Source organism: Ranitomeya imitator, chromosome 10 (genome assembly GCF_032444005.1).
Source record: "Ranitomeya imitator isolate aRanImi1 chromosome 10, aRanImi1.pri, whole genome shotgun sequence".
Taxonomy (NCBI): domain Eukaryota; kingdom Metazoa; phylum Chordata; class Amphibia; order Anura; family Dendrobatidae; genus Ranitomeya; species Ranitomeya imitator.
In genome coordinates, this window is record NC_091291.1 from 92,053,331 (window position 1) to 92,059,489 (window position 6,159).

The following is a 6,159-nucleotide window of genomic DNA, read 5'->3' on the forward strand; positions in this document are numbered from 1 at the left end:
CCCATACAGATGCAAATGTAAGCATAGAATCACATAAAGCCCCACCCACACACCTCCCCAGCCCCGCGCACAACCCCACCACAGGCCACCCACACACCTCCCACAGCCCCGCCACAGGCCACCACAGAGAACGAGGATCTCATTGACTGAAAGTTGCAAATAAAGATTAAACAACAACCACAAGACAGATTTCATCACCCAGATATCATTGTAATCAGTATAACTGCGCTGACCTGACAGTATCTGTAGTTTACTGCTGACCGATTCACTTTAAACCAACTTGTTGCGCCACACAAAATAGTTAATAAATAACATTTCCCATATGTGTACTTTTTTTCAGCATTATTTCTCAAACCTCCTTTTATTTTGTTAGAATGTTAGAGACGTCAAAATTTAGCAGCAAGATTTCATTTTCTTCTCAAGAAAATTTCCAAGTCCTATTTTTTACAGATCTATTCAGTTTTGAAGTGACTGTGAGGGGCCTATAGGAAAACCCCCAGTAGTGATACCATGTGAAAAACTGCAAAATGGCTGTTAGTAAATGTGTTAACCCTTCATTTCAGGTTCATCAGTTTTGGATTTTGTATCCGGTACCAGAACTGTACCCGAGCTCTCTCTCTCCTTATGGGTCACTGCTGTATCACTAGAAACTGTATTTGATTATTTTAATTTTAAACTGTTAATGTATAATTATGAATGTAATAAAACAGACACACGGATGGAATACAGATCCGAATGATTGAGTTTTCTGGGTGAAAATATGATGAATATTCATACGCTCATCTGAACCCGGCCTTGCACTAAGTATTCTTATTAATTACTTTCTCAGGCTATTATAGTGATGGCGTTTCCTAATAAGGGTTTTTTGTTTTCTTTTAGTTTTTGTGCAGGAAAATATATTTGACACTAAATAGCATTTATTGCTCATCTGATTGATCTAATGCCTGATGATATATTTTTGCTACATATTATTTCTCTCAAGAGACATCCTGAGCAGCTAAACCAGTCCCCAAAGTTGGCATTTTTGCAGAATTCCTGAGGATCCTTGGGGCAAATTTGAAATGTCCTGAATTTTTCCTTTCAAAATAGACTCTGGAAACATCAAATAGTTTTCAGCATGTCAAAAAAACTCATGCTTGGCTAGTTTACTAGCAGGGACCGAGCCACGATCCAGAATAGTCAGACTGTCAGGTCCTTGGCGGCTTCTCCCAGCCTGCTGCCCGGGGTTTACTTGTTCCCTCGCTGCTCCAGTCTCTATAGCGCCTGCCGCCCTTAGACATCAGAGCTCAGAGAATGGATCCTTGTTCCATCATTGCATTCACCTGTATCTTCCTCCATGATACAGATACAGTTGAAAGTGTGATACCGGGCAGGGGGACTGGGCACTGGCAGTGGACTTCTGACTAGGGTTGAGCGACTTTTCTTTTTATAGGATCGGGTCGGGTTTCACGAAACCCGACTTTTTCAAAAGTCGGGTCGAGTGAAATCGGCCGATCCTATAGAAAAGTCGGGGTCGGGGTCGGCCGAAACACGAAACCCAATGCAGTGCATTGGGTTTCTAATGGTTCCCAGGGTCTGAAGGAGAGGAAACTCTCCTTCAGGCCCTGGGATCCATATTTAAGTGTAAAATAAAGAATCAAAATAAAAAATATTGATATACTTTCCCTCGGACGCGCCCTGGTTCTCACCGGCAGCGTTCCTTCCTAAGAATGAGCGCCTGAAGGACGTTCGATGACGTCGCGGCTTGTGATTGGTCGCGTGAGCGGTCACATGGGCGTCACACGATCAATCACAAGCCGCGACGTCATCTAAGGTCCTTCAGGTGCTCATTCTTAGGAAGGAAGGCTGCGGGTTAGAACCAGGGCGCGTCCGAGGGTGAGTATATACCTATTAGGAATATACTCACCCTCGGACGCGCCCTCGGACGCTTCCTTCCTAAGAATTAGCGCCTGAAGGACCTTAGATGACGTTGCGGCTTGTGATTGGTCGCGTGACCGCCCATGTGACCGCTCACACGACCAATCACAAGCTGCGACGTCATCAAAGGCCCTTCAGGCGCTCATTCTTAGGAAGGAAGGCTGCCGGTGAGAACCAGGGCGCGTCCGAGGTTGAGTATATCAATATTTTTTGATTTTTATTCTTTATTTTACACTTAAATATGAATTCCGATACCGATTCCCGATATCTTAAACATATCGAAACTCGGTATCGGAATTCCGATTCCAGATAAGAAGATCGCCGACCTCATGGCCGACCCCATACAGGGGTCAGGTCGGGTTTCATGAAACCCGACTTTGCCAAAAGTCGGCGACTTCTGAATCTGGCCGACCCATTTCGCTCAACCCTACTCCTGACTCACAGGCCTGATAGCAGACACGTAGTTTGCCACTATTACTGGTACACCACTGAATTCACGCTAAGAACTTGCTCACACAATGAATTCACCAAACAAAAAGGAAAATGCAGTAAAACTCCTGCGTTTTACTATATTTTTTTAAATTTGCAACAATAAAATGCTTTGGGAACGCATCATGTAAACACAGCCTTATACTTTATTTTTATGATATTCAAATTAGTAAAGTAATTAAACCATATTTTCTTTATTTTCTTTGCTGCAATGTTTATTCCTTATAACACAAAATACTAATTAAAAAAAACAACAAATTTAGACATCCCTGTATCAGGAAAAAGTAAAATTAGGAATTTTAGCCTTTCATTAGAAAGTATCATATACATGTTAGGATTTTTATTAGTTTAGATTTAATTTGTAAATAACAATTAGTAATGAAACGTTGCAGTCGTCATATTGGCCACTTGATGTCAGAATCAGATACACATGTTACAGACTTTTAAACCACGATTACAATTTTTAAGGTTATGATATTATTTGTTTAAAATCTATGAATTTTGGAGCCCTAGAAAAAATATCTATGCAAAAGAACACGTAAAAATATTCTTAAACAAAGTACCAATCCTTATGGCAATACCCGGGATCAAACCAGCGACCTTTGGATCTTCAGTCTAACACTCTCCCAACTGAGCTATTTCGGCTGATGATGGTCTATAAGATTCAACAGTGTGAACTGAGGTTCAGAAGAGTTTCAGAAAAGAAAATTATTTGCATATAATCAGTAGTTCTGAAGATTAATTGTCCTGGTGGAAAAACAGTAAGTTATAGTGGCATATTGAAAGTGATACAATAGTGGACAAGTCGGGGTATAGATACTCGAAATTTATTACAAGACCTTTTTATTATATTTAGAACAGACTAAAATACTAAATTTTACTGTACAGAGAAACACCTTCAAGAGGACCTGTCCCAAGGTCAGAACTGGCCAGTTTTTGCACTTATTTTATTCCCACTGTTCCCTTGAGTTTACCTTTTTTGCTTTTTTACAATTCTCCATACAGGTCGTGAGATATGGGCATTTTTACTTAGTGATCGTGTTTATGTCTTTTACAAGGAGGCGTTACTTGCAGGGTAATAATGCAGAGCAGCCTAAAGACACGCCGACAGAGAACCCTGTGAGCCACGCACCTTTGTAAAGGACATTAAAATAAGAACTAAACATAAAGATCCCAGATCTCTGGAACTGCATGGCAGATTAAAAAAAAAGATAAATAATGAGAGAAGCAGCGGAAATAAAACAAGGGGGAAAATACGGAAAGTTTTGACCTGGTGATAGGTCATCTTTAACCCCTTCATCCCCCAAGCAGCTTTTTAACTTCATGACGAGGCCACATTTTACCATTCTGACCAGTGTCACTTTATCAGTTAACTTTTGAGCGCTTCAATGGATCTCGATGATTCTGAGATATTTTTTCATGACATATTGTACTTCATGATAGTGATAAAATTTGTGCTGGGTCAGCTGATGTGGGTGGCGACCACTCCCACCATCCTTCAAGAGGTCACCTGATGCATCAGCTGACTGTCGGTGTTAGATCATTCTGCCGTGACCAAGCTGGGAGAAGGAGCTTGCTGGGAGCAGTTGTTCTTCAGCTGAGTCCGGTGAATCTGGTGTTTTATTCCTTCTGTGCTTTGCAGCAGTGAGCTAAGTGTTGTTTTCCTTTACCTTGTTTGTCATACCTTCCCTTTGTGTTTTATTAGTGTAGCGGTTGGACCAGTGTCCTCACTTGCCAATTCCTAACTTAGGGATATGTGCAGGGCAAGCGAGGGTTAAGTATCCTGCTCGGCGACAGGTTGAAAGAACCTGTATAGGGACGTCAGGGAGATCAGGGCACATCCTTAGGAGAGTGCAGGAGGTGTCCATTTCCCCGTTCCCTATCGCAGGGCCCACCATTGTAATTGTGTCCCCAGTGTTCCCTTGTTTGTTGTGCTGTTGGTGACTGACCTACGGTTGGGTCGTTTCATACCGGGTCAGCCACTTTCCTGACATTAACATTAACCCTGCCTTAGATTTTCTACCAAGATATTAACTCCTTGTAGAAGAGTCGATAATACAATCAGCAGTCCTGGAATTTATAGTGTACTAGCTGAAGAGCCCTGCATTGCCCAAGCACAGAAACAAACTGTGGTTACTTATAACAAATTATAATGATTATCCTCCATCCCATAGTCCCGTGCCCATATTCCCATCATACATATCCTCCATCCCATAGTCCCGTGCCCATATTCCCATCATACATATCCTTCATTTCATAGTCCCGTGTCCATATACCCATCATAGATATCCTTCATCTCATAGTCTCGTGCCCATATTCCTAACAGATATATCCTTCATCTTATAGTCCTGTGCCCATATACCCATCACATATCCTCCATCCCACAGTTCCTTGCCCATATACCCATTATGACATCATCTTCGCCATGGCAACCATTCTGACATTATCGTTGCCATGGCTATCTATTATGACATCATCGTCACCATGGCAACCATTATAACATAACTGTCACCATTGCAACCTATTATGACATCATTGTCGCCATGGCAACCATTATGATATCATCTTCGCCATGGCAACCTTTATGATATCATCATCGCCATGGCAACCATTATGACATCATCATCGATACACACACAAATACACACATACACAGATACACTCATTTTTATATATATAAATACATAAATGACAATCACTGGCAAAGTAAAAGAAACTCACTCTTAGTACAAACATTACACTTAACATAATGGAGACCATAAAGAAATGTTTTAAGAAAAAAAAATAATATTTTTCTGAACCACCCCAGATGGTACTCGAACCCACAATCCCTGGCTTAGGAGGCCAGTGCCTTATCCATTAGGCCACTGGGCCTTAGTGGTGATTGATTGACCACATTCCCTGGACTTCTTTACACCAGACACCGAGCTCCACAGGAGACTGGTGGGAAAGGTCGGTCAGGTTCCTTTTAGATTACATTACCACCAAACACATTATACTTATGAACTGTTAGGTGTTTAGTGCAGAAATTATCCAATTCCTGCGTGTTCCTTATCTATGAAAAGCTGATCTATCTTTGAGGTGTGTACATTAGCTACAGGTGTTAGCGCACATAACTGCACTCTAAGATAAGGAATGGGATCAGACAGGTCGTGATTATCCACAAGGTATGGGGTCTGATCGCAGTATAGAAAGGGTTAGACTTTGTGATATTCTCATTACGGTGTACTATATAAACGGCAGGGATAGGGTTAAAGGTGTCACACAAATAAATATTTATTTAGCTTTCAATTCCTTAGGTGTCTGTAAGAAACCATTGTAGGCTGAAATTAGTTAAAGGAGAGTTAGACAGAAGAGCTGAAGGTTCCTGGTATTGCTGCTTACAAATATAAATTCCATTATGTAATGTAACATGAATTAATCAGCAACAGGAGAGAAGATGAAGAACCTCATGGCAGAAAAAACTGATGTCAGAAGTGGGATTCGAACCCACGCCTCCAGAGGAGACTGTGACCTGAACGCAGCGCCTTAGACCGCTCGGCCATCCTGACTTTGCTGGTTTCTCTTTATTATTAACTGTTTGTGAACCAGATGGTAGAAAGATGATCATTGCTTTGTGGATGTATAGCAATGTATCATAATTTATTTTTATTATTGATCATTAACCCTTTAGTGACAGAGCCACTTTTGAGCTTAATGACCAAGCCCAATTTTTCCAATGTGACAAGTGTCACTTTATGCATTAATAACTCT

General features: G+C 41.2%; 1 non-coding gene across 1 annotated transcript; it reads right to left on the reverse strand.

Moving 5' to 3' along the window:
* Positions 1-5,874: 5,874 nt before the first annotated feature.
* On the reverse strand, positions 5,875-5,957 carry TRNAL-CAG (transfer RNA leucine (anticodon CAG)). The gene has a single exon. It is a non-coding gene; the product is annotated as a tRNA-Leu (tRNA).
* Positions 5,958-6,159: the final 202 nt, after the last annotated feature.